This window comes from Camelus bactrianus, chromosome 12, assembly GCF_048773025.1.
Source record: "Camelus bactrianus isolate YW-2024 breed Bactrian camel chromosome 12, ASM4877302v1, whole genome shotgun sequence".
NCBI lineage: Eukaryota > Metazoa > Chordata > Mammalia > Artiodactyla > Camelidae > Camelus > Camelus bactrianus.
The window spans coordinates 6,355,063-6,374,619 of NC_133550.1; the positions used below are offsets into that span (position 1 = coordinate 6,355,063).

Consider the following 19,557-nt stretch of genomic DNA (forward strand, 5'->3'; position numbering starts at 1 on the left):
CAGTCTCACTCATATGACAAAGAGAAGTTAGTCTATATGTCCACAAAAAAAGTGTACAGAAATGTTCACAGCAGCTTTATTCACAAACAAAAAATGGTAAGTGCACCAATGACCATCAACAGCAGAATGAATATGATACAAAGGAACAAGCTATTACTGCACACAGAAGAACCTCAAACACATTCTGCTAAATGAAAGAAGCCAGCATCAAAGGTTGCATATGTATGATTTATATGACATTCTGGGAAAGGTAGAACACTAGGGATGGAGAACAGATCACTGGTTGCCAGGATCTTTTGTGGGGAGGAGCATTTGGATTCTAACGGGAGATTTGGGGGCTGTATCCTGACCATGGTGGTGGTTACAGGAATCTATTATGTGTTAAAACTCACAGAAATGTATACGTAGAAAAACAATGAATTCAACTGTATGTAAATTTAAGACTATTTACATCTAGTGAAAGGAACCAGACACATTTCTATGCAAGAAAGCATAGTGTACAAGTCCTTTTACCTAATGCTGAAAAACAGACCAAACCTACCTATGGGGAAAGAACTCAAAAGAGTGGTTAAATTGGGGTCGTGATATGAATGAGAAAGGGAACTTTCCATGGTGAAGGAAAGGTTCTAAATTTTTACCTGTGTGGCAGTCACATGGCTATTGATGTCATTGAGCTTTATACTTAGATTTGTTCACATTACCCCAGGAAATTGTTGCAAAAATTTTTTCATCTTGACAGGCATGTGATTATGAAGAGAATGCTCAAAACTTCTTATTTTCCCACAACTGAATTTCAACTGATACACTTAAGTCCTTAAGTTTTTGAGCATTAAGCCTTCTTTCTGGCAGGAAATTAGGTACCTAAAGGAGCTGCTTAATTCTGTCGAATATTAAGTCAGAAGCCAAAGCCACAGGCTCCAGATCTCTAACTTCTTCACTTATTACTAAAAACAGCCTTAGGGGCCAGGGAGCCTGGACTTTCCCTGCACTTTATTGAGACTTTCCTCCATCTTAGCTGAATTAACTCAAAATCTATATGTGACTCAGTCAAACTGTTATGAATCCAATAAGAAGACGTTTCCATTCTGGGTTAGAGGCACAAGAAAAATGCTATAATATTTAAAAAAAAAAAACCCTCACATCTCCCATAAAAGGTGTATTAATTCCTCTTTGAGTTTTACCAAACAAAAGATGTTTAAATCTCGACTTAAAAGGACGTCAAAGCAACACTTCATTGTCAGTATGCAAAATCTAGAAAATAATGCAGCAAGAAAGCACTAGCCTTCGGATTAGCTATAATATAGACTACTTTCTTTCACCCTCTCAATTCATAGCCCCCATGGGAGTTTATTAATGTAAGGCTAAGTTCACGTTAATTAAGCTTAACTGCCCTTGACCACTTAAACAGCTAATCCATAAAAAACGCAGCTGCTTTTGGACAGATAGATTTATCTATCCGAAATCTATGTATTCATACATAGGTATCTCTATGTACTTGTGTATATAGAGATATGTAATTACTGAAAATTTTTTTCTTTATTTTAACATTTCCATTGCTTCAGCCAGACTGCATTAGCATCATGCACCATTCATGGATAAATGGTAAAGCACTGCCATTCACGTGTGCTGTCCTTCCCATGTGGAAGAAAACTGAAATAAAGCTGCAGCATCAACCATGTGAGTTTGAACCTCCCCTTGAGCAGTGGGTAGTTTTCACACATCTTCTGAAGCCAAGTCCCTGGACTCCCAAGCCTTAAACTGCTAAGCAAAGTCAAGTGGAGTGTCCGTGCCAACGATGAGAGAGCCTGACACAAAGAAGTATCAGCTGTTCATCACTGTTTCATGTCCACCTGGACCTCCCATTTAGCTTTATCATTTTTCCTGCAGCCACCTCAAGCCAACCACTCAGATCGAATCACTATGGCAACTCGTGAATGCCTTCCGCTCCATAAGATGACTGCTTCTCCCCAGGTGCTTTGTTTACCAGACTGTTTAACAAACAGCAGGCAACTGGGAATGAGCCTGGGAAGACGTGGCTGGGATGAGGGGCCTGCGGTGACCCCTTCGCACACCCACCCACGGTGGCATTGCACACTGCGGCCCCCAGGCACCTCACCTGAGGCCGTGGATGGGATGCTGAGGCCCTGGCAGTGCTCTGTGTGGCAACAATTCACTGTAAAGAGGCAGCACCGCGTTGATCCCCGAGGAAAGTAAGTGCTAAACGTTTGAGTCACAGTGAGGACAGGACCGCTTTGTTGAATAACCTTAGACTACTTGTCTGGGCTTCGACTCCCACAGTCCTGTGAAAATGTCCCAAAGATGCAAAGATAAGTCACCTTCAGGACATGTTCCCTTGTATGTGGGAGACAGTGAAAGTCTCCCTCCTTTTCATTCATGACAGCAGCCCTTTCAGGTCCTTAAACAAGGGAATGAGATTTTTTTTTAAGCCCAGTAGGAAAGGAAAGAGGAGAAGGAATTCTGATATAGTGCACATGACCTGGAACAGCAAGAGCAAAGCTGGGCAGATCGTGGTCCCTGGGGAGGCCATGGGCAGTACTCCCATGCCCCCCCAGTGGGAGAAGAGGGGACTGAGAGCTTCCATGGGCCCATAACCCCCTCACTTCACTACATGGAGTCAGTAATTGGGAGACGTTGCCCTTCTGTGGTCCCTAACTGGACACTGATGCTGTCACAGACACCATGGGGATCATCACAAAGTCCTGGGCAAGGGAACACTTAGGTCCCAGATCAGTGCCCATTTCACTTCCATCTTCCACAGAACACAAAGTGCTGAAGAAACCAAGCTGCTTCCACAGTATGTGTCTTCACGGATCAGATATTCCTTTTCCTCTAAAACAGTTAATCCCAAGCATCCCCACTCCCTCCTCTTCCTCCTGCAATGGGACGTGCCCGGGCTTGACAGAGAAAAAACACAGGATGTGGGCCATGCCATAAGAATCTCCACATCTCCTGCAGAAACACATCGACAGACTGTCCTGAGTTGGTGATGGGGATGCTGAATCTGGAAGCTAAATGGGATACCCTAGTCCAGGGCCTGTCCAGCCTCAGCAGAAGTCATCTCGCTTACATGACAGGGACAGACACACTAGTGCACACCCCTCGAGGGACCAGGCCATCTATCCCTGGTGTATGCTCAGCCATGAGGACAGGCTACTGGGCAGTTTTGGTTTGAAACCTAACGTGTCCTCCCCAGGCCTTGGGACCTTGGTGCTGGCCCCTTACCAGTCACCTCCCTGGGGAAGCAGAAAAAAGGCATCTGGGTGCAGAGTCTAGAGGAGCACACACCAGGGTCAAAAATAATTTCCTCAAAATGTACAGGGGCCCAGCTGGTCTCAATTAAAAATATATCTGGAAGCCAGAGATCTTGATCTCAAACAGATATAGGAGTATAAAAAGAGCTTTTAGCACATATGATCTAGTGTATACTAAGGAATAAATGCTTTTGTTAATACAAGTAACTGTTAAGGATATATACATATATAAAATATATACTATGTACATATATATACTAAAAAACTTTTTATGTAATAAAAATACATCATGTATCATGCAAATACATTGAAGCATGTATTACATATTTACTTTCATTTTGTGTCAATCATAAATTTCTAGGCTTAGCTTACCTGAAAAATGAGAAAAAAAAGTCATAAAACTCTAAAAAATAGAGTTACTAAAAGTAACTCAAACCTTGTGTTTATCCAATATAACCACACACACAAAAAAAATACAAATTTGCATTACACACTCATTTCCTCAAAAGAGCTTTAAAACCATCACAATAAAATGACAGGCAATCAAAATTCCTGTTGGTCTGCCTGGGCAGCATGGCAAAATCATGCAGGAGGATCTGTTGTAATATCATCTAACAAAATCAGGAAAAAGAGCAATAGAGCAGTCAAACAATAAATGCTGGAGGGGGTGTAGAGAAAAGGGAGCCCTCCTACACTGCTGGTGGGAACATAGTTTGGTGCAGCCACTATGGAAGACAGTATGGCAATTCCTTTAAAAACTAAAAACAGACTCACCACATGATCCAGCAATCCCACTCCTGGGCGCATATCTGAAGAAAACTCTAATTCGAAAAGATACAAGCACCCCAATGTTCACAGCAGCACTATTTACAACAGCCAAGACATGGAAGCAACCTAAATGTCCACTGACAGATGAATGAATAAAGATGATGTAGTTATATGTGTACACACACACACACACACACACACACACACACACACACACACACACACTGGAATACTACACAGCCATAAAAAAGAATGAAATAATGCCACTAGCAGCAACATGGTTGGACCTAGAGATGATCATACTAAGCGAAGTAAGTCAGAGAAAGACAAATATATCACTTATATGTGGACTCTAAATAAATGATACAAATGAACTTGTTTACAAAACAGAAACAGACTCACAGACATAGAAAACAAACTTATGGTTACCAAAGGGGAAGGGGTAGGGGAGGGATAAACTAGGAGTTTGGGATTAGCAGATACAAACTACTACATATAAAAGAGATAAACAACAAGGTCCTACTGTATAGCACAGGAAACTATATTCAATATCTTGTAATAACCTATAATGAAAAAATATGTATGTATAACTGAATCACTATGCTGCACATAGAAACTAACACAATATTGTAAATCAACTGTACTTCAATTTAAAACAAAAAAATTTTTTTAAAGCATTGGAACAGCAATTTGTAAAGATCCTATTCTTTCCACAGGTTTTCTTTCAAATTCTTTCGAATTCTCTTCAAGCTTGTACATCTGGACTAGCCTTTGCTAAACAGTAAATAAGCACTGCTTTGTAACAGTGGTGGGATATTCATAAGAAATAGGGATATTTTGGATCCATTTTTCCCTGTCCATACAATGTAGATTAGTTTCCATGACAACACCAGCTGCTCAGTCACAGCATCGCCCCCCACCTAAACTGCTATGACTCACAGTAAGCCACTGTCCAATTTGTCAATAGATGACCATTTTAAAGAAAAGGGGAATGATTCTGCTGTTTATTGTCTTAATATTTATATTTCTGGAGAAACAGGTATCTTCTATATTTTGTAGTTTAGCAACAGAGGGCAGTTGGGGTTTCTGAGCCCTGGAAGTCATTCCTGGTTTCTTGGCATTGTTGATTTGATAGAGCTGGCTTCTTGGGGGCCATTCCAACCCGGGTGACCTCCCAGCCCCCAGCTTCCTCAAGTACACGCAGACTTAGACATATTCATCACAGGGAGAACGTTCTTGAGGCTGCGTGGTAACTAAAGCTTCATTTGTTAAAGGTTAATCCAAGGCTGCAGCAAAAATACTCAATAAGGGGGTTATTAAATTTCTCATGAAATGTAACCAGGGAGCTTTGTTGTCTGGATGTCAGGTTAAAGCCACGACTGAGAAAAATGCTTCTGAAGACAAAAAAGCAGTGTTACAGCTATCCTCATATATCAACCTTGTCATTTGCACTTGAGAGTTCTTTAATCTTCATGACAAACATCAAGTGTTGAGTGTGCACTTTACAGCTTACACAGAGCCATAAGCTGGGGGAGCACATCCAGTGTTTCAGAAATGCCCTTGACCACAAAATCATTGGCTGCTGAGGTTTGACAGTGGACGACAGGCCATTATCCCTAAGTCAGACAAGACTCCCACTAGGGTCCCTTCCCTGCTAGTCCTGGGTCTTGCATCAGGAAGACACTGCACGCTCAAACACTTCAGAATAAACTCACAGGAATCTCAGGCAATCAAGGACCTCACAGCTCATCTGCCTGGACCAATCATTTTTATAAATAAGGACTCTGACACCCAGAAGAGGGAGATGAATTCTCTAAATAAGGCTGAGTTCAAATTGGAAACCAGGTTTTTGAATGTTGTCCTGCAGGGACAAGGAGGCACGTAGGCAGCAGGGGACGGGATGCAGCCTTGGGGCAGTGATGGCCTCCGACACATCCCACACATGGTGGCCTCAAGCATGAACACATCAGAGCAGAGCATTGGTCACGCTTCTGAGGCTGAACACACTGAGCAGGTAACATAAAGATCGGTCCCAAGGGGGACCACCAAGAAGAGGCAGCTGTGGCAGGGGTGGGCAACTGACTCTGATCTTTAGGAACAAGCCCAGTGCAGCGATGCCAAGAGAAGCCACAAATCCAGATTGTTTAATGTAAAATCTCCCAATTTCTTAAACTGGCACCCTATTCAAAATATTTTTTAGAAAACATGTCTGCAGATATGATCCAGCCCCCAAGCCTCCAGTTTTCAACTTCTATCCTAAAGCAGTTAATAATGGATCTTTCTTTTGTTTTTTCAGGCAACCATTCATACACTGCTGGGTTGCTCTATCCATTCAGTGACTCAGTGAGTGTCAACTGTATTCAGCTTGATAAGGTGTGTACAACACAAAGATTCAGATATCGGGAATATCAGGAAAACCAGAAGAATGGGCTCACCACATTGCTTATTTTGATAAAGAGGTGATCAGCCTTTTGGAAGGATTTACCCTGCAAGGAGAGAGTGCTGAGGAGTAAAGCTGTACCACAGCAGGAGAGTGGGAAGTTTGAGGACAGCACTGTTAGACTGTCCTGGCTGGAGTCCAGGGAAAATATGAAAAGGGTAAACAAATGCAGTCATAGTGGGAATGGAAAGGAGAGGAGATTCAAGAAATTGTTAAGACCTGGCTTCAATATGTGATGCTTCAGAGGGTGACACTGCCTTCACCACTAGCCTTCACAAGGCCGGCCTCTATCCTGAGGGCTGAGGCCAGAGTGAACCTTCTCCAGGGACCACACCCACTATGTCAGACACATTCATCCAGCAAACACTTCCTGAGCCCTTGATATATGCAAGACCCTCATCTTAGTTCGGGCTGCTATAACAAAGTACCACACGCTAGGTGAATTAAACAACAAACACTTCTTTCTCACAGTTCTGGAAGTTGGCAAGTCCAAGATCAAAGTGCCAGTAGACTCAGTGTCTGGTGAGGGCCCTTTTTCTGGTTCATAGATGGCTGTCTTCTCAGTAGAAGGAAAGGAAGAAAATGAAGGAAGGGAGGGAGGGAGAAAGGAAGGAAGGACTCTATAGGGCTTACCTCAACTCCCCAATAGGACATGGAAGCCTTCCATACACCCTCTCCCTTGGGCTTACTGGGGTCCCAGAGGCATATATATCAGGGATAGTGTCCTCACGGAGCAGCTGGACAGTGATGGCAGCCAGGTGAACAGTTACCAAGCACACCTGGGGAAGGTGGGACTATGTCCCTTCACATGAAGGATATGGAGACCAGACAGCCAACTTGCGAGGGTGATAAGGGCTGGTGGGTTCTCCTGACGGACACCCTGAGCAAGACAGATACTTGTGAAAATATTGTTTTCTAACTCATCAAAAAAAAAAAAAGATAAACAATTGCATTACACCTTTTAACGGAATCTAAAAGGGAAAAAAGTAAAGGGAAAAAAGTAAAGTGAAAATAAAACTCACAAATCCAGTGTTAATACCCTGCTCCACCAAGGATCTGAAGGTGAAGATGAGAACACCTCATTTTCCTTTAACAATCCTCTGACCCCCGGGTGTGCATTTATTACTTTATTTTTTCAATTTATTAAGCACCCACTATGTACAAGTCACAGTGCTTGGTGCCAGAAATGCCAATATGAAAAGACACAGTCTCTCCTCACCAGGGGTCTGTGTGCACACATAAATTGAAAATTTTTAGGTTTGCTGATGGGGAGCAGGGTGCACACAGGGAAAAAGTATCTATGTCTGCCTAAGAATTCAGGAAGATTCTCTACACAAAGATTCATTCTCCATCCCATTATTTTTGAGCAGAAATTGCTTTCTTTAGCTTAGGTTCAACCTATGTGGCTATCACATGTCCCCCTGGGTAATCTAAATTTGGCCACTATTAAAAATGAGCTGCCTTGAGTGCACAGAAATAGTCCATGTCCACCTCTTTTCTCTACTTCTTCTCCATCTCCACCCCATGCCCTTTAGTGAAACAAGTGTGAGCAGGGTCCATCCTACACACAAAGGAAACTAAAACCAGGTATCAAGTGTATTTCCCAGTTATCTCATTGCTTTGATTCATTCACACTTTAATTCCAAGTAAGTGACCAACCACTTTGATTTTCTCAAGACTGGGGGGTTTCCCAAGATTTAAGACATTCAGTTTTAAAACTGAGACAGTCCTAGGCAGAGGAAGACCTTGATCACACCAGGTCAGTTGGGCAGGTGTGGGTTCTGGCCATCTTGAGGCTCAGGCCAGCTTTTTGTAAGGAAGCTCCCCTGAACTCATGATTTCAACAGTCATCATCTCAAATCACTGCTTTATCAAGTCAGGTTCTCGGCAACAAGAGGACAAAATAGAGATCTTGTCTGAATTTCCTTGACCCCCTTGTACCATTTTTAATTATAGCCAAAGTGAAAAATAAATAAATCAATAAAACCCCTCCAAGCCAGGTTCCAACTTAATTCTAAACCTAACCAGACCTGACTAAATCTCTCAAAGGATAATAATTAAAATAGAGGAACGGACATATCCTTAGACCGGGGGTTGAAGGCAAGGAGAGCGAACATTCCCAGTTACTGCCTGGACAACCTCCACCAAAAGGGCCTTTGGGATATAATACAGTAGGTATCTTAAGACCAGACCAGGGGCCACCTCCTTTATGCAAAGTCCCTTGGGATTGTCTATTGTTTTAAATTAAATGTGAAATTACGCCCATGGATCCTACTGCTTTGATGTCTTAAAAGCCAACCATTAGAAAATACTGATTGCCTGGGTGGGAGTGAAAGGTCCTTTTACCAGAAGAAAAATAGCTCAATGCTGGGTGTGGGGTGTGACTCTTGCTTCCAGCCACTGGCCGCCCTTGTCTAGAACAGGTCTGTATCATCCAGTGAGCTGTCCCAGGAGGGAAGTCACATTTCCTCAGATTTCTTGAGGTTACTAAGGAGGTCCAAGTATAGAGCTCTCAGCAAATCTTCAGGACAGTCTCTGTCATTTCACATTCTCTGACTCTGAAACTCCTATGGAGAAAGACATTGCTGTGTGAGCAAAGGGGAGGGGAGAAAACTGAAGCCTGCTCACAAACCAGTTTATCTCATTACAGCGTCATTTCCCTTCTTGCTTCCCACAGCTAGGTGGTTACTGGAGACTGCAAGTCAGGGCAACTGGAGACACGAAAGCTTGCCACGAGGAGCATGGAAAACTCTAAACTTCAGAAGGGCACTAAAGGGGGATCATTTCAGCACAGAAGTAAAACAGGAGGAGGAGACCCAAGTCTTAGTGAGTCTATGTGAGTCTATGCCCGGACAGAAAGAGGAGCTGAGGTGAAAAGAGATCAGAGGTGGAAAGCAGACCCCACCTGCAACACACACAGACACACACACACACACCTGCATTCTGAATGCTCTGCTCAGAAACATCTAGATACCCATCACAGAAAAATATATTTGCATTGTTGAATAAGGGGAAAAGGTCACAGCTTGGTGGTCTTTCCAAGCCTTCTGCTCCCTGCAAAATGATAGCCACCCATAAGGCATGCGGTACAAACACGCTCCCTGCCAGGCAGCCCGCCATGAGGGGAGGGGCATTTGCAGAGAGAGGCCTCTCCTGGTGCAGGGACTAATTAGGTAACATGGTGCTCGACACTTCTGTGGTGTGGGTTGGCTTGTGTATGGATTTTCCATTTGATCTTTAATTTTTTTCTCTTCACGTTCTCCACCCTGCACTAAAATTAATCTCCAGAATAGCATTTATCTTTCCTATTGCTGCTTCACAGCCTGTCCCCATAGAGGATTTTCAGGAAGGAGTAGCTAGTACTTGTAAAAATATCCACTGACTTTTACAAGTGGAACATGACAAGAAAATCCTATTTTCTGTCCTCCTCCTTGTCCTTACCGGCTACCTGCTCAACTCGTAAACTGCGGGAAAGGATTTCATCCTTTTTCTCACTTTTTCTTTCTTCTACTTTTTTTTTCCTGTTTGGGGAAAATTTATTTCAAGAAGTTTTACTTTCAGGAACTGTAGCTGATTTCCAGAAACAGATGAGAAAACTCATTGCAAGACATCCCTGCCTGTCTTGTGTTAAGATATCACTATGTGTGTGTACATGTGTGTGTCAAAGAACTATTTCCCACCAAGTTTTTTTTAACTTTTTTTATAATTAAAAAAATAAAAAATTCATAATGGAGTATTTGGAAATATTAAAATAGAAAAACATTTTCACCAAGCTAAAAGCCAGAAGCCACCAAATATTAATATTTCTACATATTTTTCCATTATCCTACTTCCTGAGTTACTGTTTTCATATACTGTTTTAGATTTCTGTAGAGGTTCATCAACTCACTTCAAATATTTCTTTCCCTGAAAACCTTTTCTAAGCTTCTTCTAGCCCCAGGGTTGCCTTCTCCTCATGATCACACCTATCATATCAAACAATATTCTATGTGTACACATTTGTATCATTCACTAGACTAAGAGCATTCTGTCTGGCTCATCTTGGTTACTCCAGGATCTAGCACACAGCAATAATTTTAGCAATCAAAGCAAATATTTGTTCACACAGTATCTGTGTCACCGGCAGCTCCCGGAGACTGAGTATACACCAGTGAACCAAGGAAGTGGACATGAGGGGAGCTGGCCATGGGCTGGGTGTGATGCAAAAGGGTGAGGACCGGGCAAGGGGAGGGTTTGAAGAATGGCCAGAGCAGACCATGCAGGGCTGTGTGAACTGTATGATGGGGAACCACTGAAGGTTTCAGGCAGGCATCACAGTTTCCCTGGATGCTCTGTAGGCATAGATCAGAGCTGCTTTCCCCAAGTGGAAGTAGGGGACCACTCCCAGAGCCAAGTGTAGCCTGGACTATGGGGAGAGAAGAAGGGCTGGGGCTAAGTGGCCAGGCTCAAGATAAGCTTTGGAGATGGGCTAAATGGGAACATCTGACAATCTGACTCAGGGTAGGAAAAAAGAAGAGATGAGTAGGTTGTCCAGGTTTCTGGATGGAGCAACTGGGCAGGTGAAGATGTGTTTTACTGAGATGGGGAAGACAGGAAGCCATAGACTGAAGTGGCAAGAATGAAGAGTTCATTCCAGGACACATTAAATTTGAGATGCTTGTGAAACAGCGACATGGGAATGTGGAGTAGGCAGCTGAATGCAAGAGTCTGCAGTGCAGAAAAGTGGTCCGGGCTGAGGCTGTAAATTCAAGAACCACCAGCAAATAAATGTTATTTAAAGCTGTGGGTCAAGCTGAGACCACCCACTGAGAGTGGCAGGAAAGACAAGGGCACAGGAACAGGGCAGAGAGGGCTTGGTAGATGGCAAGGAATCAGGAGGCAGCCCTGGCAAGGTGGTGAGAGTTGCAGAGGGAGGAGCCCAATGAGGACAGAAACTCAGCCCTGGGTGTGCAAAGAGAAGGTCACTGCCTCCCTCGGGCAGGGCTACTGCATTCAAACAGCAGACGGGGATGCCTGACCGGTGTGCAGAAGAGCTGAGGCAGGAAGACACCTCCTGAAGAATGAAACAGATATGGAAGGGCAGCTGGAGATCCTTGAAAGGCCCAAGGAGAGCAAGAAGAATGTTTGCCGGCTGATGGGAGTCATCCAGAAGAAAGGGAGGGCTTGACGAGGTTGAAGATAGAGGGGAGGTTCAAGGCAGCGGTCCTTGAGAAGGTGTGGGGGAGTGTCCAGAGCATAAGCAGAGGGGTTCACCTTGAATGGGGAAGGGGCAGTTTGAGAACTGCACCTGGAGGAAAGGAAGAGGAGAAAGGAATGCTGGATGAGAGGTCTGGTAGAAAGTAGAGAGCATTCCCATTTCTCAGAGAAGTGAGAAGCGAGCCTGTCAGCTGAGTGTGAAGGGGGAACATCGGGCACGCATGTTCCAGGAGCACAAGGAGCAGCCTAACCCAGCTGTGGGGAGGCACAAAGTCTGAACTCAGTCAGGGGAAGAAGAGTGAAACCTGGCTGTGAAGAGCAGAGCAGGAAAGAAGCCAGCCAGGTATGGGAGGGCTGGGTGCTGAGAGTGTGCTGGCTGGCCTGAGTATGGATGGGGAAGTAGTTAGCAGCGGGGCTGGAGAGGTAAGGTGGGGCTCTGTATGCTCTGTAAAGAATTCTGACTTTATCCCGAAGGTGACAGGGAGATTCTGGAGCAGGTTAACAGGGAAGTGACATAATCAGACTAGAGTCCTAGAGAAGATTCTGGGTGGGCATGGATAGCAGCTTTTCTGGGGGTTGGGGGCCTAAGGAGGCAGTGGAAAAAGACCAGAGTGAAAGAGACAAGGCCAGGGGTGACATGATGATCAAGATGGGGGGTGATGCAGGCCTGGCATGAGCAGTGGTGGTGATGGACAGAAGTGGGCAGATTTAAGAAATACTTAAAAGGAGAGGCCAACAGACTTGGAATCAAAAATGTACCTACTTAAAATTTTCTTAAATAAGCATTATTTGATTTTAAAGTGCCAGATATGATCAAATTATTATTAAATTTAGTGTCCTCTCAAGTCTGACAGTAAAAGCAGGCATCTCTATAAACGGCCTGGCTGAGCTGTCTTCACGCTCCTCACCCTCCACTACCATGCACAGTGCAGGGTGCATAGCTTTGGTTACGTGATTTCTTCTAGCCAACTTAAGCTCCCCAGGGGGAGGGACGTGCCAGCTCCAGCCCACCCTTACAGGAGGCACTGACTGGTAGTGTTCACAATCCCTGGTGGCCGGCCAATCAGGCCACATGTGAGAGTAAATCTTCAGTGGTACCATATGTGTGGAGTGGTACACATCACCGCACACTATCATTCTGTATCACATGATCCTGTCTCCCCAGAAAGATGGGGAGAACAGGACTGATTATTTCAGTGTTATAAAGATACTGAAAGCTTAGAAAGGCAGAGTAAATTTCCTAATTTCCCAAATCCAGGGAAAAGGGACAGACCCAAAACAGGGCCCGGGGTCTTTTTGACTGGGGACCTCATTTAGCCTTATATGTTGCAAGGAGCCAGTTTTCATTTTAGAGCCCTAACCTTTTAATGTCTTCCCCTTACAGTGAAAATATCTGACTCTGTGAATTCTCAGCACATCTGTTCTTGCTTAAGAGCTCTCCAACCGTTCAGCTAGAAAGGCCTCCAGACCTCAGTGGCTCCTGGCCTTCACCCACACCATCAGAAAGCATTTATTCAGTGTCTTCCTATGCCTTTTACTATCTTCCAAAGGAAAGAATTTATTTTCAGCAGATGAACTGGCCATTTTCCCTGACTAACCCACTAGGTTGGGTAAATCAGGGGATTACTGTGTAATTTTCACAGAATAATTTTCATCCATGGCCTCCAAATCCAGCATCACTCATGCAAACAGCTCACCCAAGAAGAAATGACAAGTCCTCCTTTCAAGCTAGCATTAGGTTAATAGGATCATGGAAACACCAGGCCTCAAAGACCTTCTCTCTTATCTTGAGTCTCTCCTGCTTTCATTGGCAAATAATCATTTTGACATCCCTCTATTTCCTTGTTTCCCCTTCCTACTTCCTTTGTGAGAGTTGGAAGGGAAAGGTTGGAAGGAGTCAGATTTGAGAAGGCAAAGAGTCAAAGAAGTAAAAAGAAGCAGGGGGCCAAAAGATGGAGGCCTGGAAAAAGGGGGAATTTAACCCATTATATCAGCTGTGATAGCATTTACAACTGAGGAAGAATAACTCCATAGGCAAGAGCTTTTGAAATTAAATGTTCTGAAAACAGACTGGAGAAGATTGTTTTTTTTTTTTTTTAATTATGATATTTTTCAGAAAGAATGGCTTTAACAAGATGAAAATGGCAGCAATGGAGGTTCACAGATGGTGGGAGGTTCCACTCTAGAGAATCCTAGGGGGCAAAAGCAGGTAGATCAACAGAGGGAAGCCCCAGTCTGAGGTCACGTGTCACGGAGCACAGAGCAAGCTGGCCTGGAGGCCCAGGGCAGGAGAAGCCACGGCTATGAGCAGGACCACAAGAGGGACCAAGAGCAGGTGAGGCAGAGAGCAGGATCTTAATGCAAATTGTTCATCATCTCTTTTCATTGTTCAAATCATTTTAAATGTACCTCTTTTCACTCTAATTGACACATTGACTGTCCACTGTGGAGCGGGTGCCCCTGGGAAACACAGCTGTCACCCAGATTTGAGTGATCATTAAGTAGATCTCCCCATATCCACCCCATGATTTTGTTTTTGCACCATACTTATTTTCTTTATTAAACTTAAGAAAATTTTCAGCCTCACGGAACACAAGACCAAAATTCAAAGCAGCATAACTAATAAGGAAATATCTTAACTCAATAGCATGCTTCCCAGCATCTCCAGAACTGGTTCACTCAAAGATCACAGCAGCCTCAAGGACACAGCTCCCTGGGTCTCCCTCTCTGCCATCCATGTCATATTGGCTTCCCTCAGCCTAGGCTCCCTCACTATTCCAGGTGGCAGCCACAAAGGTCCTGGGGTCACCTGTTGACACAACCACCTCCAGTACCAGAGGTCTAGGTCTTCCTCTATGTCTCTTTTTAAGAACCATTCCCAAGAGCCCCCTATAGCAGTCAAGGTTTGGATAGGGAAGAGCTGGTACTCTCACAGAATTTAATTGAAGTGAATTTGACAGAGGGACCATTAAAAGACCTTGAGCAGAAATGTTAAGGGGACAGACCAATGAAAGACGGTGAAGTGCCAAGGATTAGTAACAGCAGAAAGCTATTACTACTTCTGGTCCTTAAGGGACAAGAGGAAATGAAATCAAGAGAGCTGTTGCAAAGGAAGAGGTTGTCACACAGGCCCTGTGCCTCAGAGGAATTAAGCTGCTGGCAGGATCACTGCCAGGAGGACAGGGGTCAGGAGGGAGAGTGGTAAATACTCTTAGCTCCTAGCAGTGCCCCCATTAGCCAAACTCAGTGGGAAGCCTGCAGGCAGGGAAGCCTTTGTGGGGCAATCCTTAGGGGCCAGAAAGTCCATGAAAAACAGAGAATGGTTCTGGATGGAGAGATGCAAGTGGAAAATGATCACACAGCCTTCAAGACCCCTCTTCATGTACATTGTTATCCAGAATAAGATCATATGCCTGTCCTTAAACCAATCACTCTCAAGGGCATGGACTCAGAACCCTAGACTGGTAAATATTTAACAATGACTCACATGGGAGAGCGGGAGACTCCCAAACAAAACTGGAGTTCTTCCAGTGAGGAAGGAGGACACAGTATCTGCTATAATAGGTATTCCTAGAAAAAATATAAGTTTCATGAACTTTTTTTTTTGACTACTCTAACCTGACCAAAAAAAAAAAAAAAAAAAAAAGGAACCATTATAAGCTAGTGTTCAAAATATTTTTTGTGTGTGGAAATTTACTAGTCCATGAAATCTAAAAGTTTTGGGACAGCTTCTACATACTTATTAAAACAAAAGACTATTTAGTGTCATTAGGATTTGGGGATTGAGGGTTAAAAGAGGTCTGCAGCCTAAAGGCTGGGTAATGCAGATCCAGCTTAGACCCTAGACGGTAAGGTTACCAACTGAAACAGCCCTCCATGGGATGAATGTTCTCCGGCACTTTGTCTGCTGGAGTTTTAAGTGGCTCACAGAGTGGTGATTCTTAAGAAGACTAACATTTCCTCTCCTGCTCTGAAATAGGCCACAACACACAAATCCAATCTAATCCTCACCCAATGCACTGATTATTACAATAGCCAAAAGGCAAAGAGAACAGTTTAGCATGGAATAAAACCACTCTGATTGCAACCTCCTTATTGAAAGGACAAACCAGGAAAGGAAGTGTGTGCACTGCAGTCACCCAGAAGCCAGACCTAGAAGGAACATCACCTGACAGTCTCAACAGTGACTTATCATTTCATCCAATGACAGCTGACAGAACAATGAAGACTTTTGCCTTCTCTACCCAAGGTGCAGATGGCACAGCTGTGAGCAAACACTGTGAATAAATTTCTGTGAAACTTCCAGCTGACTTTCAGACAGTTCTGATGTGAAGAATAAGAGAATGTTACACTGAACAAAATCCAAATAATTTAGAAGTAAACATTTATCGAATTTCTATAATGTATTAGTCTGTTTGGGCTGCTACAACAAAACTATCACAGACTGACTGGCTTATAATCAACATAAGTTTATTTCTCACAGTTCCAGAGGCTGGGAAGTCCAAGATCAAGGCACTGGCAGGTTCAGTGTCTGGTAAGAGTCTTCCTCCTGGTTCATAGATGGCCATCTTCTTGATGTGTCCTCATATCAAGGCAGAAGTGGGGAGGGAGTCTTCTGGGGCCTCTTTCATAAGGACAGTAATCCCATTCCTCACAACATTGCCTTCATGACCTAATCACCTTCTCTAGGCTCCATCTTAAAGTACCATCACATTGGGAGTTAAATTTTAGCACTAATTTTGGGGGAGGCAGTGCAAATATTCTGTCTGTGGCAGACAGCATCAGGAAACAGGAACAAAAAGACAATAAAGGATGCTAGAGGTCTGGGTTAGCAGGAAGATAAAGGAGCAGGTACCTACAAACAGCCTGGTATGAATGAGGTTCCCTTATAGATATTCTCATAGATCTGTTCTAGCTACAGGACAAAGGGTGGCTAACCCTTCAGGGCAAGAGAAGAATTAGCAAGTTTTGGACTCAGCACTCTGACTACTTGTAGTATAATTACTTGTTAACTTAAATAAACTCCTTAATTCTGACAGCAAATAACTATTTAATACTCACAAAAAAGCCAAATTATTCCCTCAACCTGCAAATGGAAGATGGTGATTTGGGGGCATATTCTCATTTATTCACACACACCTGGGATGGTAACAAAGACAGGGTAATCTGACTGAAGTTGTATGGAACAGCAGAAATTGGTGAACTTGCCAGTTGCTTCTCTCTCATGCAGGCATTATGCTCCCACCAGGTACGTGTCTTATTACACTTGCACAAATAAGGTCACGGATAAGAAAATGTTATGACAATGACCAAACAAAGAGAAATCACTTGAAGGCAGTTAGAATAGGCCTTTAGGAGGAAATAGGTCTTAAGAAGGAATCTGAAGATCAAGAGATATTGGTAAATCAAGGACAGCTGGCAAGCAGTCTGGTAATCTTTAGTATCAGAGAAGATGGGGAAGGGATGTTGAAGATGTTGGCCTGGGAGGAACAGAAGGTCTGAGAAAACTTGTTAATAAGGAGAAAAAAAGGGGAATGACAGCTAAAGATGCAATAAATCTCAAAGTCCATGTGCTATAGTCTGAACATCTATGTCCCCCTCAAATTCACATGTTGAAATCCTAATGCCCAGTGTGACAGTTTTCAGAGGTGGGGCCTTTGGGAGGTGATTAGGACATGAGGGTGGAGCCCTCATGAATGGGATTGGTGCCCTTATAGAAGAGACTCCAGAGAGCCCCCTTGCCCCTTCCACCATGTGAGGACACAACGAGGGGTCTGCAGCCCAGAAGAGGATCTTCACCCCACCATGCTGGCACCCTGATCTTGGATGTCCAGATGCCAGACTGTGAGAAATAAATTCCTGGTATTTATAAGCCACCGAGTTTGTGGAATTTTGTTACAGAAGCCTGAACATCCTAAGACACCACAGTTTGAAGATTTGAAGGAAAAAATGGGTGATGGGAAGCCAATGAAAGGATCTGAAATAAAAGATTAAGTTCTTTGTATAAAAGTTATTTGGGAAATAGAGTTCATCTAGTAAGTGTCTGAGTGAATAAACAGAAGGGCTATCCTCTCCTGCTCTTGTCTCGAGCACTGTAAGGAGCCACATGATGTCTTCTGGGAGCTACTCTCAAGGACTATGAATATAGGAAAAAATGATAGCAACTTGTAATGCCAATATCTAAATCCACTGAAGATTATACCCGTGGTGTCACAAACCGTAGTAGGAAATCAGAAAGGCAAGAGAGGGTCAAAGTGGAAGGCAGAGAGTTTATTCACCATCATCTTTAAGTCTGGGTGACAATCAAACATCCAAGAGGAAGTAGCTCAGCCACAGAAGGTACTTAATCTAAATGTGAGACCAGTTTGGTTTTGTTTCCTCTCAATTTAGCTGCTTCAAAAATATAAAAAGCAAATTCCATAATAAGCAAGAAAAGTCTGTGTGCAGTTCACAGAACACTAACCCAACTCTGGGTAAAGGAAGTGGAGGAGTGCTTACATTTCAAACAAAAATTTTGCATCTGCAATTAACTTAGATTTATATTCAATTTAGTTTTCCTGTTCAACTTCCAGAATATTTTAACTGTAAAAGCCCCTGAATAAAAAATAAATAAAAACTGGTAATGAGAAAATCTGGTACTACTTTGTGAATCAACTTTTTAAACGGGCAAAAACATTTCCATGTGTTAGCATGACTCTGCTAGCCATTTATGCATCCTACTGCTTCATCTATGGGTAAACAGACTACAGTGAGCTGACTAAAGCATTGTGTTGATGGGTCGGTCCCCAGGAAAGCAGACAGTGAGGCTGAGTTAGAAGGGCAAGAGATTGGGAGTTGGGGTGATGTCTGTGAAAAACATCCAAGGAGGAATGAAGATGGCCAGTGGTTCAGCTCTACCCTTTGTATCTGTCTGTGTCCTAATCTCCTTTTCTTATAAGGACACCAGTCATAATGGATTAAGCCCACCCTAATGACTTCATTTCAACTTAACTATCCTCCTTAAAGACCTCATCTCCAAATATAATCACATTTCAATGCACTGGGGGTTAGAACTTCAAAGTATGAAATTGGGGGGGGCACAATTCAGGCCACAGTAATAACTAAATGGGTTAATTAAGTAATTTCAGAGACACAAAAGAAGAATAAGCCCAATGAAGGAAACTATGATGGAAAATTAAGAAATCAGAGTAGAACTGAGAGACCATGGTCACAAAAGCCAAGAGAGAAGAAAGGTTGAAGAAGGAGGAAGTGTTACACAGTGCTGCAGAGAATTTATGTAAGATGAAGTGTCAGGTGCCCTTCCACCAGAGGAAGATGCTATTCCTAGAACTAGGATGTTGCCCTCTGCATCCTTGAGCTGTATAACTGTCAGATGACCTCGTCTGTGAAACACTAGCTAGGATGATCCTGTGCAACTGGAAATCATAACTGGGGAAAGAGAATACCTCAGTGTCTCAGAGTTCTGAAAATGTCTAATAAATTTCACTGAATAGAGGCAGGCTTAATCCTTTCCAGAGTATCTTTCAATCCACTTTTTAAATCCAAAAGACCTCACTCTTACTTAATATTTTGAGGTTAAGGGTTTACTCCAGTAGTAAAATATGCCAGATCAGATTCTGAGCTCAGGAACTCAGAGTGAAAACATTTCTTGAGAGATATTCTACTCACAACATTAGTTATGGCAAGACACAGTTTGCTATACAAAAGGAAGATGCTGTTAAGAAGCCAAGAATTATCATTGTGCCGTGTCTCCATTCCCTTTGTAGTCCTCAAAAACCTTGTGAAGTTGTGAGTCTATAGAAAGTAAACCATGTTCACTCAAGGGGGAATGTAAAAATAAAACCATTTTCCCTTATCCTGATGGGAAATGTGAATTTTAAA

General features: G+C 43.2%; 1 long non-coding RNA gene across 5 annotated transcripts in view; it reads left to right on the top strand.

Annotated features, from left to right (window-relative positions):
* LOC141579342 (uncharacterized) overlaps positions 1-19,557 on the top strand; it is a 62,153-nt gene that overhangs the window by 7,972 nt on the left and 34,624 nt on the right. Inside the window, exons 1-3 of one of the 5 annotated variants that reach the window (XR_012510527.1) lie at positions 4,088-6,054; positions 6,337-6,413; positions 9,158-9,316. The exons of 1 other annotated variant lie outside the window; for it this stretch is intronic. This is a non-coding gene — a long non-coding RNA (uncharacterized LOC141579342). Of the gene's footprint in view, positions 1-4,087; positions 6,414-9,157; positions 9,317-19,557 lie in introns of those variants that run through there. 3 more of the 5 variants (XR_012510525.1, XR_012510526.1, XR_012510524.1) reach the window with 3 other exon arrangements.